Source organism: Anser anser (assembly GCF_964211835.1).
Source record: "Anser anser genome assembly, chromosome: 2".
Classification (NCBI taxonomy): Eukaryota; Metazoa; Chordata; class Aves; order Anseriformes; family Anatidae; genus Anser; species Anser anser.
The window spans coordinates 25,263,833-25,289,911 of NC_139721.1; the positions used below are offsets into that span (position 1 = coordinate 25,263,833).

The following is a 26,079-nucleotide window of genomic DNA, read 5'->3' on the forward strand; positions in this document are numbered from 1 at the left end:
TACATAATAGATAGTGTGCTGTGTATTTTAAAAGCTGCAAATTAGCAAATAATAACTTCTCTACATAGCACATCTCCATTCCGTGCTGTTAATGCACAAATAATCAAAAATAAAAGGTCATTACTGCTAACTAATAAAAAGAATGTCTTTTGATTTTTCTTAGCCTGTGACATGTGCTGGAGGAGTTGTGCATTGTGGGGCTGCAGACCACACACCCCTGCAGGAAAAAATGTGGGCCTTTTTTCTCCCCTTCCTTTTGGGTGCAAATGTACCATATTTATTATTAATCAATAGCAATTAGAACGATCGGTCGGAGCTGTGAAATTTCAGGATCTGGTTCTGAGCTGTTATAATCCCAATTCTTGTCATCCCCATTAACAGAACAAAGCTCGTGTTCTGCAAATAACGGCAAGTGGATGCCCTCATTCATGAGGCAAGTTCAAGCGTGGCTGCTGTGGAGAGGTAGGGTGAGGCTCCTTTCCCTATTCTCTGTGCTGCTGAAGCATGTACCTTACTTTCAGCCTGATAGTGTCACTTGTTAAAGAAGGACAATGCCTGCCTTTAAGTTGAAACACGTGCTAATGCCTAGCCAAACTTGGCCTAAATCCCTGTCATGTATCAGGTTTGAGCTGATAATAAAACAGGCTTAGCCTGCTGATTTTTTTTCCTCTGTTTGCTCAGTGTCTGTCAGCCAGGGCAGGATGCTCTGACTTTGAAGGTTTTCTCACTCATTACCAAAGTCCTAAAACCTGCCTGCTTAGGACCGTGCATTTCTGCTGGGGGTCTGAGCAGGGATGGCTGAAGCATCTCATGCACAAACTGCATTTATATACCAGTCTGCCATATGCAATGTGAAGACCAGTGTAAATGTTCCAGGAAACCCAATGTAAATGTTCGAGGTGTGAATGCGCATTTCAAAACTTATCATGGGCAGCATTTTCCTTTCAAACTCTAAATGTTCCCCTACCTTCACAGCCTTGTTTTCACCTGAGGGGCTGCAATGTTACTCTTGCATGGCACTGCACCTGCAGCTGGGTGTTGTTCAATGGCAGAATTGTTCCAAATTGTTGATGCTGTTGCTAACAGGCCAACTGTGAAGGGTAATTAATCAAATGGAATAGTTTACCGTTTATTTTTAGTCACACGGATAAAATAATTATTGCCAAAAAAAAAAAAAATCCCTGAAAATACGAACTACAAAATCCAATTGCAGTTTTCTGCATTTCTTTTTAATACTCAGATACTTTTAATTATCTGGCAAGTGATCAATGTGCTCTTTTTCCTCTCCAATGAAGCTTTTTTTCCTTTCCTAATAAATATCTTCAGGTACTTTATCCACATACGTATGTGTGTGCTTAGTTTCTGCTCAATTCTCAGTTACTGACTAAGGGACGAGGTAGTTGAGAGGGGATTGTGGGGGATAGAGGAGAGAAATGAAGTACAACTGCTGCCTGTGTTTACAGAATGAGGTTCACAGGATTATGTGTCTCAGAGAAATTTAATAAGATTCTGCGAGTACGTGATGTACTGTACTGTCTTGTGTGCATAAGAGATGCACACAGGTCTTGACATTCATATTTATTCATACAGGATTCTGAAATGGCATGATTTTAAATATAGCATGAAATCCAAGGATAGTAATAAGGACGGAGGATGACAGTGGAGCCTGATGCCTTAATTAATGCAAAGGCTAACCCTGATTTTTGAGAAATGGCAAGTTCCCCTGCCTACACCCATGCTGCTGCCATCCTTTGCTGCACAGAGAGGTGTGAATCCTTGGCCGGAATGCAAAGAAATAGTGCCTTAGTCTGGCTGCATGCTGCTGTTCAAGGGTAGAATAAACATCCATCTGCTACCTTTTTATATCCTCCCTGCCGTTTCCGTGATCTGAGGATGTGTTGTTTACCCATGCTGTTTAGTCTCCTTCTCCTTCAACTCTTTCTTTGATTCCCTCTGCGAGGGATGTGGGTATGTCTGTAATATCTTTTACGAATATTATATTTTCCATCTGCTTTTTGGAGTGCTGTTGTGGTGTTTGCAATATTATAAGGGGTTAATTCCAGTGAGAGCTCACTGCTCATAGCAGAGGAAACAACAGGTTGGGATTGTAGAGCTGGTGATCAATATTTTCAGCAGGCAATGCAGGTGATGCTTTTATGTTTTACCTTACTTTTCTCAAAAGTTTTGCTTCAGGTGTGGAGTATTAAGGAGGAAAATGTGGTGGAGGGCAAAGCTGTAGAAAAGGAGAAAGAAAAGTTTCTGGGAGTAAGAAAGCAGAAATCGAGCTGAATGCTAGTTTGAGGACTCAAGTGCCATTCACTATGATTCATGTCCACCTCTGCTTCCTTCAGTGCAAGGAGCCCCTGAGATGCAAACCATGAGTATTTGTAGGTCTCTAGCTTTGGGTTAACACAAACCATCTCTTTATTATCCTGTTCTTCTTTTCTCTGCTCTGTTGGCTTGGCACCCTCCTTCTGTTCCTATTACTTTTTTTCTGTATCCAGCACTTTCTACATTCTCATCTAGCTTCCTACCATTCCTCAAAACCAGCATCCTCCAGAAGTGTTACATGAATTTTTGTCCTGTTTCTTGCCTCACCTCTCTCCTTCTGTATGAGTCTTGTATCTTAGTTTAGGTTGCAAAGTACTTTAAGGAAGAACTTCATTGGTTTACCATTGCTGAATTTGCCCTTAATTTAGTTTGAAGCTTAGGTTAATCAGTGTTTCCTCATCATTTTGTTTTCTCGGCTATGGTTTAGACTGACTGAATTTTCAGTTTGACTTTAGCATGCTTCTTATTCATTAACCTGAATGGTACACGTAGAGATTGCCATATCTATAGATTGCAAGCTTGCTGCTTGCTTTATAATGGAAAATCTGCTATGAGAGCTTGGTTTTGTTCAACTAATGCTAAAGAGTAAGTCATATGCAATTAAAAAATTGTTATTTCTTGGTGGCTAAAAACGTATCGACATAGTCTCTTCCAGTCACCTCTACGTACCACCTCTTAAAGATGTGCAAAAAGCCTGTCTTGAGACACCTATTGAATTGCATCGCTTGCGGATAATAAGACACATCGTCTTACCGACAAAAGCGCTGTTTTGCTCAGGCATACATGACAGCTGCAGGGGAGCAGTTTCACTGGGAGTTTGGAAATCAGAATGGTGCTGACCCCACAAGGCGTTATGTGTGCAGGAATGCAGAGGTTCTGCATCACAGGTGGAGGTGACAATAAAGAGGTGTTTCCTGGTCCACGAGAACTGTTTGTGGAAATACATGCCTAAATTAATGCTTACAGCACAGTATAGGAAATTAACCCAGAGCTTTGGTTTGATATTTTTAAAAAGTTACTGAGAACTGTTTACGCTTATTTTGCCCCGTTTTCCTTATAAAGTACTTCCAAGGCAGTATAGACCTCTCCAGTACAATATCCTCATGCTTATAAGCCTTGACGGATTCCTCGTTCACCTCTACATTGGCTGTAGTACCTAGTTTCTCAAACTCCATTGTCTCCTTCTGTTCTACTCTTTAAATTAATAATAATGCTCTTTTTTTTTTTTTTTTTCCCATTTAATAGTCCAGTTCCAGTGGAATTTACTCTTTCAGATTTTTGATTTTTTTTTTTCCTTCGTAACTATATTAAAGATGGTTCATTATCAGAAAAAGTATTGCTGCCTATCCAGGAAGGAATCTTGCATTCTACACCCAGGATGGTAAATTCTTTGGGAGGATTCACCAGATCACTTGCTGGAGCTAATATCCTGCTTGTACCAAGACGTTATATCTGAAAGTCAGGTATATTATTAAATAGATATCTCAACCTCACATCACCTCAAAGGGCTGGGCAGGGAAAAATGTTGAAGTATTTATATAAAAATATTTTTATTAAATATTTTATAAAATATACTAATTATATACAAATATATAGTATAAAAGTATATTAACTAGTCTTTATATTAAACATCTAAAATATTTATATTAAATGTAAGGATTTTTTTTTCTTTGGTAAAATATCTATTAAATAATTGTATATCAGGAATTTTGAGTAAAGTTTGCATGTATTTATCAAGACTCTTCAGAGTTTCATATTACTTACTAGATAGCAAAGGAAAGAAAAGATCAGAGATCTGATGACTTTTATTTTATAACAGTGAGAAAAGAAAAAAAAAAGTTTTATTCATGTTGTTTAGTATGGACTCTCATGTTCAGATCATTGTCACTTGCTTAGTTTATCTAAGCTCATAAAAAAAAAAAAAGAAAGTTTGTTAAAGAAAAGAATGTAAGGACTAATTAAGTGGAAAATATTATATTAAATCCCTAGCCAATCTGAAGAGACTGAATGCCCAAATGAAACCAGGCTTAGTCAAAGTGTCATGAGAAACAGCTGCTTGACCATGCCGATTTCATACTGAGAATTCCTCAGATTCCTGCGGTGTTTGAGATTTCCATATAGTATGATACCATGATAAGACTTTATCAACCAACTTACTTGCTTTGTGATATGCCTGGTATGCTGAGAGAAATGCAATTCCTCTGTTTCCATCATACCTTGCTCTTTGGATAAAAATTCAGCAAAGGTCTAAGTGCCCCAAAAGGCTGGTAGCCAGAGAAATCAGAAGGAGGGTGCATGGTCATCACATTCTCTGCGGAGAACCTGGTGGGTTATTATGGAGATCTTTTCTCCCTCACTGCAGTCCCAAGTTCCTTTAAAGGCCTTTTCCCCTGATTTTGCTCAGCTGTCATACTGGCTTATAGATGAGTCATAAATGATGCCACAGGAGGAAGGAAGCTAAAATTCCTGGCATGAACATCTTATGCTCATGGTAAAATGTGACCATCTAAGGCATAACAAAGTCATGAAGCCTTAGTTTAGGGATGTGTGGGCAAAATTAAAGAAAAAAAAGATTCATATTAGCACATCGGCAAAGTCAATTGCAGCACAACCATTTTATGAACCAAAAAGACTAGATTGTAAGATTTGACACCAACAGAAGAGAAATTAACTAATTCTTGCTGTGAATACTCTGCTTTGCCACTTGAATAGCTTCATCATTTGTATTTGGGCACCCTCTTTAGGAAAAGGGCAGCTACATGAATGTGTGGTCTGGATTTTGACTCTTCGTGGATGTCTTCATGTCACAGCTTTTGCGTTGGCCTTAAGGGCTATAGACGTGGGGGGCTGACACTGTCTCTACAGCTGGAAGCAAGGACACAAGTGGCCTCTTGGAAGCCTGGTGAGGCCTCCTCTCACATTATTGAATGCTGATAGCTGTGGCTGAAGTAGCTGTTGTTATCAGATCTCTTTTTCTGGGTTGGAAGGTGGAGATTATTGGGGAGTTACATGTCTGGACTGGGGATGGAAATTGCATCTGTTTTGTTGATCAAGGAGCTCTGCATGACATTAAGTAAAAACACTAGTAAAACACTTCCAACATGATTTTACTGGAAATGTCAGACTTCGCCAATCTTAAAGTATTTTTGACAAGCGCATGGTTCTTTGTAGTACTAGCTGGAACTTGCTTTGAAGTGGCTTTGCTGCTTTTTTATACTGCAAAAGCTCAAAGGTCAGTAGATTTATCCATTCGAAGGTCCCTGTGAAGAGGTCAGCTCAAAGCTTCACTCTGTTTTACTCCTTATTCAAACGAACATGGGGCGACTGCAGAGGTTAGTTAGGAGATAGGGTTACAGTGTTTGCAGTGTGAAGAAGGTGCGCCTCTGAATGTCCCCATTATGGCTAATTCCATGTGAACAAATGACCCAATTCATGAACATCCAGGCTTCGGTGAGATTGCCGTGGTCAAAATAGAAGTCTTCCAGAATTATATCTGCACTATTAATCGCTGGTGTAAAAGTATTACCTACTGTCAGGTTTTTAGGACCTAGGGGACTGAAGTCATCTAGGTTAGACCTCTAGTATCTGAGAAACTGGATGCCTGAGAAGTAATCTGTGCTGAAAATTGTATTTCTGTTTCTGTGCTTTCTCGTGTGAGAATAACCTTTTGTTTTGGGCATGAATCCTCTCCTGCTTATCCATGTTACTTTGAGATCAGACACTGCAATGCGTTCTACTTGAAGCTATTCCTACAGGGAATTTAAAAGCGTGAGCTATCCCACTTATCAAAGGCAGGGAACATTTAACACCACGGTGCCACGAACCATAGCAATTCCCCATGGTCCCCTGGGTAGGATTCAAGGTGATGGCATTGACCTGTATAAACTTAAATGGTCTGGCCCAGCTTATTAGTGCCTTCTCTGCATGCAATATTCCACAGCTGTAATTGGGAAAGGTTCAAACTGAAAGTATTTGGGGATAATGTTTTGATTGTGTAAGAGCCAGGACATTTTTTCCCCCTTATTTATTTATTTATTTATTTATTTATATTTCCCTGAAAATTCTTCCAAGTGTATCGAGTTTTGGGGGGCATTATGGAAAGGCATGTAACAAGGAGTTGATGGATTTTTCGTCAGCATGAAATAAAACATTGTGAATGCATATTTCTTCATGAACTTGTCTGTTGCTGGCAAGGAATTTCATTTGACTTTGATTGAGTCCAGACCATTAGCCCATTGGCTCAGGAATTCATTCAGGGATACAGGAGAGTGTAATTTTAGTTGCAACACTGGAACAGCAGCTCTATAAGCATTATCCTGCTATCCTAAAGCCTGAACCGTAAAGGCAGCCAGCCTCCAAATCTGTGTTTAGTTACTAGCACAGGACCTATTTCCCAGACTTCTAGGTGGTGTTAGTGTGCCTGAGGTAATGGGTAGTGAAGGGAAACCCAGCTGCCGAGATGCGCTGATCTTCCCCAGGAAACCTAGTCATTAAAGAAAGTTGTCATCTCAGTGCCTCAGTGGGGAGAAGACTCATAAACGCAGGGCAACGATGAAGCAAAAAGATCATTTGATGTCTGTTGCAGAAGCAAGGCATTCAGTTGTTTTAAAAGAGGTGTTTTTCAAAACAAAATCAATTCTTCCATATCTTAAGTGTTATGAATTAGAAATCTATAACTCTTGGGTTTTAAACAAAAATTATCTGGACTTGCCCACAGGAAACTCTGCATTATTTTTGGTCATCCTCACTGACTAATCCCTTCTGGAGCTGGATGCTGGTGTAATCTGGTGCATCCGTCCCACCACGGAAAATTATTTCAGATGCAAGCTGGAGGTGGCATGCAATAAGCAGAACAGTTTCCAGTCATAAAGTTACGGCAGGGTGGTTTCTCTCCATATGTAACCTCTCTTAACAGAGCAGAGTAGCACAAGGGCACAGCAATGCCTCATATCTAAATGTCACCAAACAGTACACACTGGGCTGCAACTGGCTTTAGCATCCCTTCCATGAGGACTCTGTGTGAGGTTGAGTGGAGAAATGTGGCAGCGGGGAAGCACAGGGAGGATTTATCTGGGACTTGGAAACCTGGTTAAGGAGATTTGCTCTGTATGAGCTGTGCAGACTCTGTGCCATGTCCACTATGTTTATGATGGTGCTTCATAAAGCAGACTACGATGAATTGGGGAAGGGAGGAAAAAGGTAAAGGTATTATCTGAATACAATTGCTAATCCCACAGGATTTCTGTTTTGCTGCTGGATATTAAAGGTCTTTGACCTACATAGTGAAAGCCCCTGTACGTAGACAAAAGAAAAATTGCACAGAGCTTTCAAGTTACTCAAGTTTATCTGAGGAGTAACAACTCCTGAAGGAATGACAGAAATGTTTTTTTCCTTCCTCCCTCCTCTGTTTATAGCTCTGACCTGCACTTCTTCAGCACTTCAAACGAAGGCAGAAACTGTATTTGCTCTGCCTGGGTTTTGTTATTCTAGGTTGCTTGTGTGACAGCGGAGTCTTCTCGTATTGCTCTTATCTGTGTTGGCTTGGAGAGATGTTAAACCTCAGAGCCCTAGGATCCCACACACCACCAGAGCAACTATCATAGCACAAGTTGGCCTCCCAAGATATAAACAAAGCTTCCAGTATCAAAAGGTAGTAAAATACAGAGAACTTTAAGATCTTTTGATAGTTTTGCAGTGAATAGCTTCTTTATGAAGCGTCCTAGTGTTCCTCTGATAGGCATGAGACCGAGAAAGTGGTATAGTGTGACAATCCCTAAACTTGTTTTTAATAGTAATATAATATTATCAGTGTACATCATTTCTTGAGTGATTTGTCTTGTTAAAACAGACATACCTGGAGTTGGAGTTGTTCCCTAATATATTAAGCACAGCACTGGTTTACAGCATCAGTGGGTACACAAAGAGTGAAGGATTTCAGTCAGTACTAGAATGAATGGAAAAAACCTGCCACGGAGCTGGTACTTTTCTGTCTTTCCTTAGCAGCTAGTGCCCCTGTTACACAGAAGAACTCAAGGCTGAAAGCTTATAAAACCCTATCTCCTTTGCTATGATTTTCCTGCTCATGTAGTAAGCTGTCATCACTGTTCAGGTAGAGACCTGGATTCAGCCTATCTTTAAGCATCTAAAATACAGACCATGATTCTCTGTAGTTCCCCTGTAGTCAGAATAACCAGCTCCAAGGTCATTTCAGTCCACTTACACTTTGAATCACCCTGGGGAGCTGTCTGGCCTTCTTAAGAGCACAGAAGCCGGGAAGATGAAGTTCCCAGCCTATCAGCTCTGTGCAGCTTTTAATTCTGCATAGAGAGATGGCATCTCCACCAGATGCAAGCCTTTCTTAACCCCACTCACTATCCTCCAGCCTTTCTCTTGTGTGATTACAACAAGATATAGTCCAATGAGATGTACAGTTAAAAAACACTTGGGCCTCATTCTAGGAAAGCCCATGTGTACCCTGTGCAGAGTGAAGCAGAGACTGCACAAATGGCACAGCTCCAGGATGCTCTCCTCTGCAGAGGGAGGATGCTCCCAACCCTGTGGCACCCACTCACAGGCAGGTGAATGATCTTTGCTGTCCTGGCCCCATTGACCTGGGTACTGGTACGGAAAGGTACAAAAACAGAATTGCCCATGGTTGTCTCACTCTTTAAAGAAGAGATGCAAAGGTTGCACTGACCTTTAACAGAAGTCAGTGTTCCCCACAGGACAAAGTTGCAGTCTCACGTTGCTCTAAATTATTCAGTTTGATAATTCAGCCCAGCAAAGCAGGCAAATAGCAGCTAGTGGGCTGTAAAGTGCCCTTATTCTGAGCTCTAGTGGTCCTGACTCACTGCTCCAGCCCAGAACACTCTGCCTGGACAGTGGAGATGTCAAAGCTGCTGTCTGATTACATTGGTCAGTAAGAACTCAGACTGGCTTCTATATAAATTTCATTAATCAATACAGATGGAATCCTAATAAACACTCTTTAATCAATGGGGTTTTTTAGTCTGGAGAAAAGAAGTCTGAGGGGAGACCTCATCGCTCTCTACAACTACCTGAGAGGAGGTTGCAGTGAGGAGGGTGTTGGTCCCTTTTCTCAGGTGGCAAGTGATAGGACACAAAGAAAAGGTCTCAAGTTGTGTCAGGGGAGTTTTAGATTGTATATCAGGAATAATTTCTTCACACAAAGTATGGTCAAGCATTGGAATAGGCTGCCCAGGGAAGTGGTGGAGTCCCCATCCCTGGAGGTATTTAAGAGACGTGTGGATGTGGCACTGAGGGACGTGGTTTAGTGGTGGGACTCGATAGGTCAGGTTGATGGTTGGACTTGGTGATCTTGAAGGTCTTTTCCAACCTAAACGAGGAGCGCCTGTCCTCAGACAGAAAAGTCTGAGAGAGCTGGGACTGTTCAGCCTGGAGAACAGTACCAGCTCAGGGGACCTCATCGCTGTCTCATACCTGAAGGAGGGTGCAGAGGGGATGGAGCCAGGCTCTGTCAGTGTTGCCCAGTGACAGGACAAGAGGCAATGGGCGCGAACTGGAACACAGGAGGTTCTGTATAAACATCAGGAAGCACTTCTTTACTGTGCGGGTGACAGAGCACTGGCACAGGTTGCCCAGAGAGGTTGTGGAGCCTCTTTGCTTGGAGATCTTCAAAAGCCACTTGGATGTGGTCCTGGGCACCTGTCTCTAGCTGGCTCTGCTTGAGCAGGGGTTTTGGACCAGGTGACCTGTCAACCTTAACTTCTCAGTGATTGTGATGCTGTGATCCAGAATCAGATAACAGAAGTCCAATATACAAAGGATATTCTCTCACCTTCCCCTTCACTAACTGATTTTAATTTAGTTTTATTTCAGTTTCCTGGTTACCTTAAGCTCAGTCTCCTGAAATACCAGTAGTTGCCCCAATTATTCTGTTGTTGTCAGCCCATTTTCAGAGGAATAACAAGGCTCCCTGCTGGCCCAAGGCTTTAACACTGCTCCACATGCTGGCAAAGGTGGCAGCCCATCCTCCTGTGACAAGGGACTCATCATTCACCTCCTCCATCAGACCTTGTGTCCCTCCCTTCCTTCTCAGCTGCTCCGAGTGGTCCACAAAATAGATTTCTGTAGGAACCAGGTAAAACTTCGGACTCCCTTTCACTGATGTAGCTACATCAGGATCAGAGTCAGGTTCACTGGCTTTTTTAGAAGTAAGAAATATATATATTTTTCCTGCATTGTGAAACTTTTCCTTCAGGAGATTTTGTTATGTTACGATCCAAGTCCTGCTATTTGGCACAGCAAGTAATTATTGTACAGTTACTGATTTTCTGACTCACCCCCTTGCAGATCAGTTCTGCTTCTTCGGATTCATTACAAGCCTCAAGGAGCTGAGCAGAAAAACAGCATGTCCCACCTTCACATGTCAGATAGTAAAGCTTAGTCATGCAGCTTAAAATAAAGTAAGCAAGGGGCAGATGGCAAAAAGGACAAAATGTGGCTTATTTAATCTGCCTGTGTTTGCAAGGAAGTAATTGTCTTCTAGGCTCCAGAAAACAGAGTGCTACCAGAAGACAAACAATGAAGCCTCTCTTTCCAGGGCACATATGACACTATTTGTATAGCTTCAACAGGAGCCTGCAGTTAATTCAGGGCTTTCAATAAAATTTACATTCACCATATGTAGAGGATAAAACACCTTCCCTGAATTGGGAAGCTGAATTGACCTGCTTCCCCTCCCTCGTGTGATCAGTTCACCCAGAGAAACTGTAATCCTCTTTTGAGCCCATACAGTAAAAATGTCTTTAACAAAGCAGCCTTTCCAACATAAAACTATTACGCGAGGAAACAAGGCAGTAAGTGGTACAATAACTTGAAACACATAATACCGTCAGAAACAATGACTATAGGCTTGACAGGTTCCATCAAACCGGTACCAATTTAAAGCTTTTAGTAAGTGCAATCATTAATGTATGCAGAGCTGTTAAGTAATGAGTCAGAGTAACGTAGCTACATTTTGTTGTGTACCAACTAACCAGGGAAGAACAGCTCACATACTGCAAGTACACTTGCTGATTAGGTATTCAATTTTGAAAGTATCCTTGAAGTTTTATTCAGTAACTTCTAAGGAATGAATGTTTACAGCACGGTTCTACGCAGGGTGAAAGAATCCTTTTCTTGCCTCGGACAAATAAGACTTGTTTTAAACCTGCCATAGAGCTGATGAGAGGAACAGCTCTGAGCAAAACCAAAGAGATGGACAGCCTGGATCAAGCTAATGTAAGAGAAAGCACATAAATTCAAAAGGTTCTTAAAAGTTTTAGCTTTTGGATGTTTTTAACCTTCTGAAGGTACCAAAGACACTAATGTGTTATGTTTAACTCCCTTTTGAAAGCCAGAGAGGAGCTGGCTAGCTCTAGAGGGTGCTGTATGTATTTGTACCTGGTTGACAAATGACAGCTGCAAGACAGCTTAACTGGAGAAAACAAAACACGAAAATGCGATGATTCCTATAAATTTGTTGTATGCCCCCAAAGTTCCAAACTTGAGCTACAGTGATTTCTAGGAGTCTTTCTAAAACAGAGAAGGAGGTGCAGGGAAGACAACTGCATTCACTGGGGGAGGAAGCATCAGCCTTACGAGGAGGGGCTGGAGCTGAAACTCTTGTAGAGGAAAAAGGCTGGTGATGCAGGGAAGATGCTCCAGGAAGATAAAACCATGAAGATGCCAGATGAGGTTAGAGCAACACTTTCTTCCACCAGTTGTGCAGGCACTCAGTAACACCAGAAAATCTCTTTAAAAGAGCCAAAGGGGCATTCTGGGCAAGGTTGTAGAAGCAGATAGCTCCAGATAGTTCAAAGAAAAAACAGACAAATTTATGGACAGGAAGCTATAAGCAGATAATAAGGGGGATCAACAGATGCCCCTTCTGTCACCTGTAATCCAGTGACTGCAGAGAATAGATTAGAGGCTGGGGCCAGGCATCTCCTGCTTTTGCTATTGAAACCCAACATATCCACCAAGTTTGCACAGAAAACCCTCAAGAGAGCAGGCAGAGGTGACGATGGAAATACAAAACTGTTCCTCAAAATTCTGCATTTTTAAAGGTTCCTTTTACTTCTACACTAATGAAACCAAAGTATAAGGTTTGGGATTGTGCTGAAAGTCAGGATGGTGAGGTAGCATGAGAGAGGTGTTGCCTCATCTGTGTCCTGTCTTAGAAGTCAAGAAGCTGCAGTGTAGCTTTTCATAATATAATTGTTTCTTTTATGAGGAATAAGACCAGTTTTGGTCACCACTTTCAGTTTGGTCTTCCCATTGCTCCTGAATGCTGCAGCTTCTGACCTAATCTTCCCACTGTCTTTCCAACTCTCTGTCTAATGCAAGTTCCTATATGTACCAGGTACTATAGCAAATTCTTATCTAACTTTTAAGTTACCTTGGTTCAATTTCTCTCTGTGGCTTTCCCAGGGTTGAAAATAACAGCAAAAGAATGGCTCAAAAAGCAGTAACACAACCAGGGAACAGTTTGGGTTTATCTTTGTTTGTTTGTTTGTGGTTTTTGTTTGTTTTGTTTTGAAAAGGCAAGTTAACCCTTATGACCAAGCGAAGCATGTCAATCTTAACTCAGACAGATTTTTAGTTGCTGCCATCCATCTCCTTCCCTCTAAATTCAGGCACCTCTGTTAGCAATGCGGTGTCTGATTAGCAAAAGTATTTAGTAAGCTAATGTTCACTGTCCACAGCAGGAGGCTCACACAGCTTGGCTGATGAGAAATGAACTGCCTGAAGCTAGCTTTTAATGGCAACTAATTTCCCATATTTGATACTCAGCTCAGCCAACTAATATCTAGCTCAACCGTGACAAGACAATCACAGTTCCTTTTGAAAATCCTTTAATCTGGGATGCAAACCAGTGTGCTCAAGGCTATAATGAACTTCTGAGATTATGTACTGGCTATTTTAGAAGGAGGAATATTTTCTCTTTCTTTTTTCTTTTCTATATGAGAGAGGCTTAAGAATACAGACTTTCATAGTTTCCTGCTTCTATGCATCTTGCCTAGTGCACAGAGATAATCTCCTGAAAGTCACTGGTAAAAAAAAAAAAAGTTTTAAAAGGTCAAGTAAACAGCTTTCCCTTCAAATAACCCAAAGGATGTGGCAGTTCACAACAGCACAACATCATAAGTGGCTTTTAAATCAATTGATCTTGTTATTCTAAATGTGTTTTAAATATCTAACATGTTTTATACTGCACTGGCTTGGGCTTTGACAAATCCCATTACTCTCTGTTACTCTATCTCATTACACAGTGAATTATTAAATAGAACACTTAACCTAATTAGATATTATTGTCATGATACAGACATCTTGAAACGAGTCATTCCTTTTTGTTGTTTTGACTAGTCCCTCAATTTTTTTAATTTTTATTCTGTGTTGTTTTTGTTTGTTTGTTTTTCCTTTCTTTGGAGGCATCAAATTTATGTTTTTTTGTTTTGTTTTGTTTTTTTTCCTTCCGTAAATGTTTCCTGGATATAACAATACACGATCACGTATGGATGTAGATTTGTTAGAAATACGGCATGTGTGCCTGTACATATATACATGTACACACAAAAAACAAAAATGACCCTGGGTCACAGACAATTTTTTTTTCTCCTGTAGTGGTGTGCATGGTCTTTCACTTCTGTGGAGTAAATAAGGTTTTAGACTAGAATACAAATTTTCACCTCAAGGACATTTGTTCCAGGAGGGATGAAATTTTTACTCTATTCTACAAGTTAGTTGAAAGTTCCCACTCTGTCCCATGAAACATGTCTAGCACACCACAGGGCCTTCCCATGTGCCATCAGTCCTCACCAATGGGCTCTAATTCCAATGGCAAAAGCGTGCATCTGTAAAGCTGTGTGAGATAACTGCTGGCTATTCATTTCAGAGAGTATCGGATCTACAAAGCCAGGCTAGTGCATTTTCTCAGTCTTTTCAAAATACGGCGCGGTCAGGGCTGGTTAATTGGAAAAGATGCTTCCCATCAAATAGTATACTTTTAAATTAACAAACTGTCACTTGCAGATCTGTTTCGGATCACTTCATTATTATCCCAGCAAACTTTCAAACTAAAATATTTATTTTCCTCAGTCACACTGTGCAAATCAGGTCAAAAATATTACTTGACATAGGAATAACTTGTAAGAGTTGCTTTGGCTATTTACCAAGCTGTCATGTTTATCTTTTCAGTGGCATTTCCCATATTGGGAAACATGGCAAATGCTGTAGACAGTGTTATTGTTGTGGAAGGGAGTTATCCAGTGTTTAATGATGCTAACTATAGATTATTCATTTTTCAGAAATGGTCCTTCTGTATGTTATCTTCAAGTAACCCCCTCCAAGAAGTACTAACTTATGGTTACTTTGTGCCACCTGAAGTCATCTCTCTGCTGAGGATGGGATGCACTGAGGGCAATGCAGTTTCTAAGCGGAGGTCTCCATTGCCATTCACTTTTTATGACACCACTGGCTCCTCTGAGTGTCCCCTCTCTCGCCCTACACTGCAATGCAACATATTGGATAATGGTGTAAATTGCTATGGGCAACATCGTTGTTTATCCCTACTAAAGATACCCCCAGTATGTCAAGTCCTTCTTATAACTGTTTTTTTTTTTGTTTTTTTTTTTTTTGTTTTTTTTTGTTTTTTTTTTTTTTATGTGAAAAATGCTGGAGAATCATACCTTTCTTTTTTGTTTATTCCCGTACACCTGTTTCCTCTTCATTTATTTCCTTATTTTTAAATCTAAATGAAGGAATTTCTTCTGTGCAGTCAAGACGACTTTCATTATTCCAAATCAGCAAACTTAAACACTTTTGCTATTCACAACATGCATGTTATCAATCACAACTGTGTTTGTTGCAGTATATATACATAATGGGAAAAGTAAAAATTGCCTTAATTAGTACATAATTTTATTATTTTAAGAGTTTTTTTGTTGTTGTTTTTATGAATAGCTGTTGTAAACTAAATCAGTGTCTTCATGCTTGTACTTTACATTGAAAATGAGAAAGGCACTCAAACATACACCAAATGAGAAAGAAAATACAAAATGGTGGCAACCATTTTGGGTAAACGAGGTGCTCATGTTCTTATCTGTGTGTATAAAAGTGAGATTATTGGATTTCTTTAGCTACTTTATGATTGAAATTAGAAACTGTCTTGTATGACAGTAAGACTCTTACCAGTCACTCATACTTGGTGTTGCATGACAAGCATCATCTCTGTGTAGATGAGCTGGTTTCATCATTTAAAAAAAAAAAGAAAAAAAAAAAGAAAACAGGCATAAGTATTGCCATTTCTACAATCTGGAAAGTATGTAGATTTTAAAAATGATGGGCTCAGTCATAATGCTTTATGCTCAACATAAAGCAACCTTGAAAAAATGTGCAATGCTTGTAACCAAACGGAATGCCTTGAAACCAAAACCCAGAGATTCAAATCCACAGTTTCAACTGATGAGATTTATTTTTTTTTAATGTACCAATTAATATCTGTGATGCAGCAGAATGCCCACTCAGAGTTTGTGATGAGCTATTTTGCAATCTTGCCAAGGGCCACAGAAAAGCAAGGGTTTTTATCAAGGCCAAAATTCAGTTAAGAATTAAAAATAAATATCAATGTTTTTTAAAAAAAGTATATGCCCTCTACAAATCAGTATTTCAAATGACATATTTCTGAATTGAAAAGAGATTCCTAGGGTTTGTTTTGATGCTACATATGCTCAATGTTACGTGTGCTATGTATGCATTGTGTTATATGAGGGGGAAACATTATGTTTAGAAGACTTTCTGTTTGTAAAATCAAATGTTAAAAAATTAAGAGAGAGAAGATTTGGAGAGCAGGATTAGGAGATGGAGATTAAGAGAATGGCTGGCTGTCCATGAAGTGCTAACCAGAGCCCTTGTGATGCAGCACGGTCTGTACTCATGGTCACCTACTACTTTCTGAAGGACACATTCAGTTTGTGAAAGGCAGAATGCAGAACTAATGTGTTACATCTATGTGGGGGAAAGGCTTATTACCTGCAGATCTTGGCTTTCTTTGTTACTGCTGTTTGGATACACTCAGTGCTTGAGGTAGGATGTTGTGAGAAGAAAAAGGGTGATTGTTTCATGGGAAGGCAGCTCACAGAAACCTTGTGAAATTGTATTTTTACCCTCATTCCACCACCAAGTTTTCAGGTAATGCTAGAAAAAGTCACTTGGATCTGTTCTTTCACAAGTGGCCAATAACTGCATGTTCCTCTATTTGAAAATGCTTAACTTAGATTAAGGCCTCTATACAAAAAGTGCCAAGCACACATAACTGCAGTGAAGTTCCTGATTATATACAGACATATTATGCTAACTACTCTAAAAAAGTAATTCCTAGACATCCTAAAGTGGACACCTAAAATTAATGGGCATTTTAAATATTATTTTCATCTTAATCTCTTTAAGAATTAGTTCCTCACTAGTCGGGATAATTACACCTCTCTCCATCATCAGGTTATTACATAGGTACGGTCATTAAGGATTTTGAATCACTTAGTCACTAGAGTGATGAGATCACAGCAAAGCTTTCCTTCTAAAAGACATAGTAAAAGGGCCCATTTTCACCAAAAATCACCCTAGCAGATCTCGGTCATCTTTAACAATATGGGTTGAAAGTGGCCAATGCATTCAAAATACGTGCAGACATCATGATCACCAAAGCCTTGCTGTCGGGGGAAGACGGGCTGAAAATAATTCGTGTTGGTGTAACTGGTACACAGGTGTACAAGCGTTTGTGTTCAGGATGACACCTGAATTGTGTTTCTGGTGTTTCTTAGTGTCTTAAAGAAGTTATGGGGTAGATGGAGTGTCTATCTAGAGCCAGCTAGCAGGGGGATCCATATGGTGTGTATATAGGCATATATATTTATTTCCATTAAATGGGTGTTATCCGGATCTGGTCTGTGTTGGTCCATGTGGCCAGCCACAGACATACATGTATATATATGTATTTTGAGTGTGCACGTGTGCACACGAGCCTATTGGGAATGCATGCACAGCCTCACCACCAGCTGGTCCTGGGGATCTGGAGCTGCAGCAGCCTCCCCTCTGTCGGGCTGCTGGGTATGACGAGCCCTAACAGATGGGCCCTTCTTTGCCAAAAGCTTTCAAACCCATTTCCTAAACAACCAAGGAATGATGGAACTCGTGAATACGAAATTTGCTTCCAGGATATGAGGAATTATGGCCTAACGGTTACTGATCCTTTTGCATCTCTTCCTCTAAACCTGGCCCTCTGGTACCCTCACCTGCTGTACAATCACATCTCTCTTGGGAACAGCAGGCAGCACTTGGCAGCTCTCTTTCAATAGCAAATACACCACACAAAACAGAAAACACCACTGCATAACTTCTTCCTTTGTGATAACCTGCTTCATACTGTTCGTCCTCCTTCAATGCTGTTCTTTACATTTTTCCCCCCCTGAATGCTTTGCTGGAAGGACATTTAGATGAAAAGAGAGGCTGTTGCTAGGTTATCTTCCCTGGGCTAGCTAGCAAGAGATTCAAATGCCTCCCATGTTCCTGAACAGACCTCTCCAGGCACTGATAGTTTTGCTGTTTTCCAAAGGCAGCAACATCCCCAGCTTGAAGGAAGATGTCGCACCTGCAAGGGTGTAGCAGAACAGGCAGTGGGCTGGGTGGAGGGGTGAGCTGAACATGCAGGCACACAAATCTTAGGACAGGAATAGTTAGGAAGAGTCCCAGTAGCTTGTTAATTACTGCGGATCATCAGTGCCTCATGACAGGGCTGTTGGGATTACGAGACATTAAAAGATGTGTCTGTCGTCTGCAGCTTGCTCATTCCTTCTCGCGTCTCTTCTTCAGAGCATGAGGGACACCACAGATCCCAGAGTGGCTGAGGCTGGCAGGGCCCTCTGGGGGTGACCCGGTGCCACCCGTGCCCAAGCAGGGACACCCAGAGCAGGGTGCCCAGCACCACGTCCAGGCGGCTTCTGAAGGGCTCCAAGGAGGAGACCCCATAGCCTCTGGGCAGCCTGTGCCACAAATTGATGCGCTCTATGCACATTTTTACTCAGTGAGTTGCAATCTCTTATTTCTCACTATTTACCTCACAAATAAAGAGATTAATAATTTATTAATGTAGATGTATTACAACTGATGAGTTGTACAACCCAGTTGTACTCAGGTTCTGCTCTGGTTGGTCCTTCAAATTTAGCTGGAGGATTGGGCTCTCCTTGTATGATCCACACTTTTTCCAGAAAAGCTCAAAAATTGAGCTAACTGTACTATTTACTCCGTAGAAACTATTTGCTAGGAGGAAAAAAACAGGATTTTATTTTAACACAATTTTTAGAGGAAATCATCCAGTTTAGAATTAGATGATACTTAGTAGATAAAAATCTCCTTACAGGCGTTTTGCCATACTCTGTTGTTAATTTTTCCTTGATAAATTGCTTGTTCCCAGCATTGCAAAACTCTGTGGTTTACTGTAAACGTATTACTGCTAAGAAATGAATACAGAGGTCTTTTTTTTTTTTTTTTTTTTTTTTTTTTTCCGGTGTAAGCAGTGCGGCTGCTGATCAATTTTGTGACATGAAGGATGGTGGTGTCACGACCTGGCAGGAACAGACAGTGACAGCAGGAGACGGAAGAGGAGTGGATCCAGATGAGGAAATAACCCACCGGTGATGCAGTGTTCAGTAAAAAAGCATGGGGGCAAAACGTACAATTAAAGAAATCAGGGAGAGATGAGGAGGTCAGGTGGCTGTGGGTTGTAAAATCCTGCAGTCCAGAATTGAAACCTCATACACCCCAAATTTCTATTACCTTTTCCTCACTCTTTTCCTTGTTACTTTTGCTCTTTGGTTCAGCAGTTTTTCTGAATATAAGATAATTCGTCTTAGACTGGGTGGCAGGGGACAGACTTCAGCTGGTGTTCATGGGTCTAACTTCACGCTGGCTGCGAAGCCGCTCCAGCACTCTTTGTTCTTTGTGCAGGAAAACAGAAGTACCGAGAGACATCAGCTGCGCCGTGCTTATCGCAGCGCTCGTGGCTGGGCTCTCCTCATCCGCTGCTTTTGTCACACATCGCTTTTTACCGTTTTCCTGCAGTTTTGTCAGCCAGGTAACTACATGTCATTGATGGTATATGTGCAACTCATACTCCTTGGAATAAATAATAAAAAGGCAAACTGACACTTATACCGTAAGTGCCTGGAATTAATTCTGGGAAAGAATAATCTTTCAAAGCCGGAACACTATGTGGATGGCAGATTGTCAGCTACTCCCAATTTCTCTCTATTCTGACTTGGCATCAGCACGGGTATCTTTTCCTTTGCTCTTTCCCTAGTTGCATTAATGCCATCACATGTAGCTTCAAGTTTACTGTTGCTGGATGCAGCAAAAATGAATCTGCATCCCTGCTGATGTTGTGATACTGGGTTGGACTGGTGAAGAGTAATTTTACTAAATAGATTTACTAAACCTAGTTTTACTTTAGCTTTTCATTTTCTTTTCCGTCTGTGCTATGAAAAAATGGGTCTCACTGAGACATCAGAAAACAGTGCTGGATTCTCTAGGACTTTGTATCTCCATTGGCTTCAAAGCAGATACTCCTGATTTACAGGTGTTGAGCAAGGGTAGGGTCGAGGCCATAGTGCTGCACATATTTCACATCAACTATCTCTGGTACAGTATCACAAATGCAGTTTTTTAATGTCTGTGTCTTCTGAATAATTAATCTAGGAGTGTGTTTGTCCTGGCCCAGTAATACCACTCTACTGGTGTTTACCATTATTTGTGATTTAACGTTAACTTTGTTTTTCTGTCAGATAAAACAGGGTACCTTGTGTGCACCCAAGTCAGATGTTTCTGAGAGAACAGGGCCTCTGATAACACTGAGGGAAAAATTTAATTGTACCCCCACCCCCGCATCATTTACATAACTCAGATTGATGAGATAGGAAGGAAAGTGTTTACAATGCAAGAAGATAGGAATTTGGGGATTTAAATAGGAAGCGAATCGAAATGAGCTGTCTGAGGTAATTATGAAACACATACTTCATATGTTTTCATTAGATATTGCTATTATACTACACAAGGCAAAGGAGTTTGATTAAACTACAGCTCAGTATATAAATTTATGCATAAATTACCCAGAAATCAGTTAGTTCATTATCTTTCAGGAACTCAGCAGGGGACTGAGCAAAAGTTTAGCTGTACTGGGATAAATAATTTGAACAAGAATAAGAAGTGTGTTTGGTAGGAAGAAAAACACCAGCAAGGTCGTGAGATGGAGCACGACAAGGGGTTAAATTAACTGGTGTGCAAAGTCCCAGGCAGGGACAACCACCAGCAGAAGGAGCCTGGCCAGACTGAGCAGGACCTGAGCTCCATCTCCACCACATGAAGCCCAGGGCACAGGGAACATCCTCCTGCAGCTCCGGTGGGGCCACATCAAAGCCTGCTGGCTGCACAGAGCACCTCGAGAAGGGATATCTCGCTCCTGCAGGCACAGCTGCAATGTAGGCGCTAGCTTTTCCCTTTCTGCTTGGGAATGGTTCTTCAGGCTGGTTTCGCTGGTAGTTTGCTCATGGAACAGGGCTCAGCAAACAGCATGGAGCTAGATTATTTTCTGATTTAATTTCCAGCCTCTAGTGAGTGTGTGTTTTCTTTTTATATAAGGACATCTTTTCATTTTTTATTTTTTAGAAACATTGCATACAGGACCATTGAATAATTGAGCTATTGAAGAATCATAGCCAAACTCCATCATCAGACTACCCTCAAAGTCGGCTTTTGACCACTGAATGAAAGGTGATGCTGCCAAGCCATCAGTGGCAAACAGTCAGAATATGATTTCTACAGACCCTTCTAGCATTAAACTTTATTTGATTGTGCTGAATATTGCTCAGTGTATGTTCCATTTGTTGGTATTCCATGGGCCTGACTCTCCTGTTTATTGAAACAAATGTTCATGAGAATGTTGCACCAGCCATCCAGTGAGAGAAGCTATCACAAAACATTCTGCATTAACCTTTCTGTCATTGCAGTAAGGCTGTGACTACACCCCAGCTCCATGCATCAGCATGTCACAGAAGCCTTGGCTCTCGCAAATACTTATACACTTCTTTTCCCATTCCTTAAAGCTAGCTGGACTGAATGTCTTCACCTTCTGTAGACGTAACACGGTGCTGTTACATTCTTGTTGCTAATGAGGATACAGGTTTAGTACCTGTGTTCAGGATCTATGGTATGATTTCATGGAAATGCCTCTCAAGGATCTGTCTCTCCGGGCTACTTTTCTGCATTTTTCTTAATAACTGCTACAAGCACTGTCAAAGTGCTTAGAGTTTAACTTATAGCTGCTTATTTAGCCTTTTTTAAAAAAAAATCTTTTCTTCTGTGTCTGCTCAGGATGCTTGTTCCCTTTTTACCCTTCATCTCTTTAAATTTCAATGCAATCAATTATAAGACACCAATCTACCTATCTTACTCCCTGTCTGTAGTGTATCAGCACTGGCTTCTACTGTAATCCACTCTGCGTTGGTATTGACTGCCTCTCTCCAAGCCTGGTATCGTCAACAAATACCGCTGCCTGACTAAACCATCTTTTAATAAATAAACACAACAAACCTTGGCCCTAATAACAAAGCTTGTGGCTTTGATAATCCCCTTTCCCATTAATTCACTCCGAAGTCCAATATTCTTTCTACATTCCCTGCCAGAATAATCTATCACATCAAGCATTTTTCAGGGAGCTGTATTACAAACACTGTTCCGCTTCCACCATGATCTCCTGTCAGCAGACGCCATGTGGTAAGCTTGTTAACTCCTTCAGAAGTTTGACTGGTATTTCATATATTTATACATTTTTACACCAGAAGGGACATGTTGCTTGATGCTCTGGATGACCCAAACTATACAATTTTATTCAGCATCTCTTATGTTAGTATAGACTCCCCCTTCCCAGGAAGTCTGTTAGGAAGACTTCTGGTCTCGAATTCAAGCCATGGATATTTGTCCACCGCCACTGGTCATTTATTTTTGGTGGCTAATTATTGCTGTGAAAAATGCACACTTCTGAATTTGCTTTTTGGAATCCAGTTTGAATTTGGCGGATGCCAGCCTCCAGCCACTGCAGTCTGTTATGTTTCTTTGTGCATGACTAAACTACTATATGCCCTCAGAATTTTTCTCCCTGCAGAAATTATGGAAAGTTCATTCTGGCTGTTGAGTAGACTGCTCCCTCTGCCCTTTCCTTCGTCCCTCCCTCCAGTGTAAGTCCCTCTCTCCAAAGAAGGTCCTCCACTTTTCACAGCATCCTCGTGCCTGTGATCTTAGCCCTCTCCTATCCTTTACTGGCCTTCATAAGTGCAGAAGGAATAAGCAAACGGTTCATTCCAGTAATGCTCTCACCTCTGCTGACTACATAGATAAATTAATTTCCATACCTTTGCTTTCTGACTCCCTATTCATCCATGAAAGGTTCATATTAGGTCTTTTGGCCATGACATCCTGCTGAGAGGTTCACAGTCTACTGCCTTTAGTGCCTCTATGATGCTTGCTGTAACTGAAACAAGAACTGTCAGTATAGCTTTCTCTTGCATGTTTTCCCCAATATTTTCTCCGACAGCACTTTCATCCAATATTATCTTTACCTGATTACTTTTCCCAGTGTTGTTCTGCATAAAACGAATGGTTTCTTGCTGTCAGATAAAATCCCTTCTTAAAAGTACAGGCATTAAATTTGATACCTTCTATTACAACGATATTTTCTGATATTTTGAAGAGCTTTTTAATGTAGTATGTGTGCTAACATACCTGAGTTTATCATTTATCCTTTTTTTTTTTTTTTTTTCTGAATAGGCAGGGGTCTTTGTTGCTGGCCATTAATTTAAACCTTCCCATCTCCTATTTTCTTTGACTTTCTCTTGGATGTGGCCTTGACTTATGGTATATTTTCTTCTTCTCGTTGAAAATAAGTATCTGATTATTTCTCCATCACATTTTGTGAGCACAAGAATAAAGAATTCATTTTACTTTTTACAGTGTCAGCCCTTTCTGCCAATATATTACCCCTTCCATGTCTCATTTCACCTCTTGTGCCATCTCTTGTTCCTTTATGTATACAAAACATGTCTTCCCGTTTATCTTGCCTCTCATTCATACCTCTTTTCATTCTTCACCTTCCCTTTTCTTATCATTTTCCTACAGTTTCACGATCATTTCTATAATCTTCCTAGTCCTCCCCTGTACTGATGCTTTATATCTGGTGCTAACCTTTATCTCATTCCTGATTACTTTTTGTACTTTTGTTCATCGCACAGTCTATCAATCGTTATAAGCTTTGGGCTCGCCTGTTCCAACCGTGCTTAGTGCTGTGGATGTATCAGTGCATCTGCCTATATGGATCTCTGAACATTTGACATTTTTCTGCCCAAGTCCATTTCCTTGCCATGAATCCTTTCCCCAGTTTCAACAGGATGACTCCTCTGCCTAAGCTGTCTGCAGCTAACTCATGCCTTGCCCTCCTGTGTTTTTTTTTTTTGTTTGTTTGTTTGTTTTGGTTTGTTTTTTTTTTCAGTTCTGGGGTAAAAGAGCTGTTCTGCTCATGGGGACGAACTTGGCACTGTGAATGCGCAAAGGGCAAAGTACCAGTGTCTGAAAACCTGTATACTGGGACCAGCTGAAAGTGGGAGGGGAAGCACAAGTTCCTCCTGCTGGCCTCTCTCCTGGTAAGAGCAGCCTCCTCTTGCAAATGAGAGGGATGGGTGGTGGGTGAGTTTGGGTGCTGGAGACCCCAAAAGGGGAGAGGAACATCCTCATGTGCCCAAGGACATCTTGGACAGAGTCACAGCTAAACCCACCCCCATCTCTGGCTGGGTCTTCATCCTCCATTATCCCTCCAAGTACAAAGTAACCCCTTACAAAAATCCATACCTTCTCTAAGCATACATTGAAGCCATATTTTTATTCTTTCTGTACATTCTACTTTCTGGGTATTCTACTGTGCTAGTGGGCTTATGGGGTAAGAGAAGGAGATATAAAATGAAACGTTTGCTTTCCTAAAAATGTTTTCCTTCCTTGCAATTGTCAGAGAAAAGACCCATGAGGAACTATCTCCCAGGAAAGCATTTGAGAAGTGCCGTTACAAACCCACTGGAAATAACGAAAAAAATTCCACTCTGTCTGAAGAGGCCAAGATCTCTTGCCAAGCAGCAAAACACTTTAAGCTCTTCAACAGCAACACAGCACTGTCTAAGGGATGCAAGGCTGCTGCTGGTGTAGAAACCACACATCTACACCATGCAGTGGAGCCTCTTGCAGGACCTTCAAACCGATGGCATCCATCCTGGCTCCAAGGAGAACAGGCATCATCATGCAGGGCTGCGTGCAAATTAATGAGGTGCTCTGGACTGCTTCTGGTTGGGATAACAGCATCAGGGTCACATCTCCAAGGATTTTGACCTGCTGGGTCAGCCAGAAACCTGTCAGTGGATGACGCTTGTTTTTGCCAATGCTGCTGTCTGGGAGGCAACAGACTCCAGCAGAATCAGGATCACAACTACAAGCTACTGAACTTGCTGTTCCCATGTTCTGCCTCTGTTTAGCATCAGAACAGGCCTGAGGCATATTCATTTATTATTTTTTTTTTAGTGTGAAAATATAGCAGAAATGTTATGTTTGGACTTCAGTGAAGCTGAGTCCCAGTCAGCAAATTCTCTGGGTGGTTTGTCTTGCCCCAGCTCTTTGTCCTTCCCACACCAGTCTCTGCCCATGCACACGGTTGTTGCTGCATTGTTTGTTGCACACACTCTCTGGTAGCTGACTCCAGCGTTTGGGCACACTTGTAAAACAATAGAAGGTTTCTTCCACACATGAGAAGTTTGTCATTGTTGTTTTTTGTTTGTTTGTTTATATGTTTTCCTGTGCTGCTTGTTAATAACAATTTACAAGTCCCTTTGTACCTTCTGATTATAACCTAACCTGCGCTATTCAGATTTTGTGGATTAATTCATTTTTCTGTATTACTTTTCCCTTAAACTTTATAGGCATGTATATTCATGAAAAGAACAGAGGGGAAAAAAATCCCAGAAATTACCACAAGAAAAACCCCTGCTAAAAGCAATAAGTTTGCTGACAGATGGTAGAATCAGTTGAAAATCGAGTACCATATTTACTAAGTCTAACCCATTTAGTAAGCCAGAAAAGTGTTATCTAATTCTATCCCCTGTGTGTTTGTGTTTTGGAATAAACAGATGCCTAATGAGGAATGTGTCTAGTATGGTTTTTGAAGAACCTGGATGGATCCTGGTTCTGATTCAATACTTGATTTTGACAAAGATGATAACACTCACTGCAGAACCTATTGTTTTGTCTCACAGAACCACAAATATTCCCATGCCTGCTGACAGACAAAAAGTGGTTTCAGAAAAAAAAGGTGCCAGAACAGGGCACAAATCAGAAGAAAAAAAAAAAAAAAAAAAACAACAACAAACAGAAGTGTTGAATGACTTAACCTGCATTTTACATTTCTTGTTCTATTTATACAACACCCAAAAATGCAGTGAAGGAAAGGGCAAACACACTTGAATCACTTGCAGGCTTGACAGCTACCACAATCAATTCGTGTATGTTTTGTGCTGGGTTTTATAAAATAATAGGGACTGGCTTAGAAAGACACATGCTTGTGTACTTTGTGGCAGATCTGGGTGAGAA

General features: G+C 40.9%; 1 long non-coding RNA gene across 10 annotated transcripts in view; it reads left to right on the forward strand.

Moving 5' to 3' along the window:
- The window catches only part of LOC310894249, a 57,904-nt gene extending 32,103 nt beyond the window's left edge, over window positions 1-25,801 (forward strand). Inside the window, exons 4-9 of one of the 10 annotated variants that reach the window (XR_014579717.1) lie at window positions 18,223-18,433; window positions 18,927-19,043; window positions 19,357-19,483; window positions 21,070-21,174; window positions 23,945-24,095; window positions 24,458-25,791. This is a non-coding gene — a long non-coding RNA (uncharacterized lncRNA). Of the gene's footprint in view, window positions 1-381; window positions 463-18,222; window positions 18,434-18,923; window positions 19,044-19,356; window positions 19,484-21,069; window positions 21,175-23,944; window positions 24,096-24,457 lie in introns of all 10 variants that reach the window. The other 9 variants (XR_014579720.1, XR_014579721.1, XR_014579714.1 and 6 more) reach the window with 9 other exon arrangements.
- The last annotated feature ends 278 nt before the right edge of the window (window positions 25,802-26,079 follow it).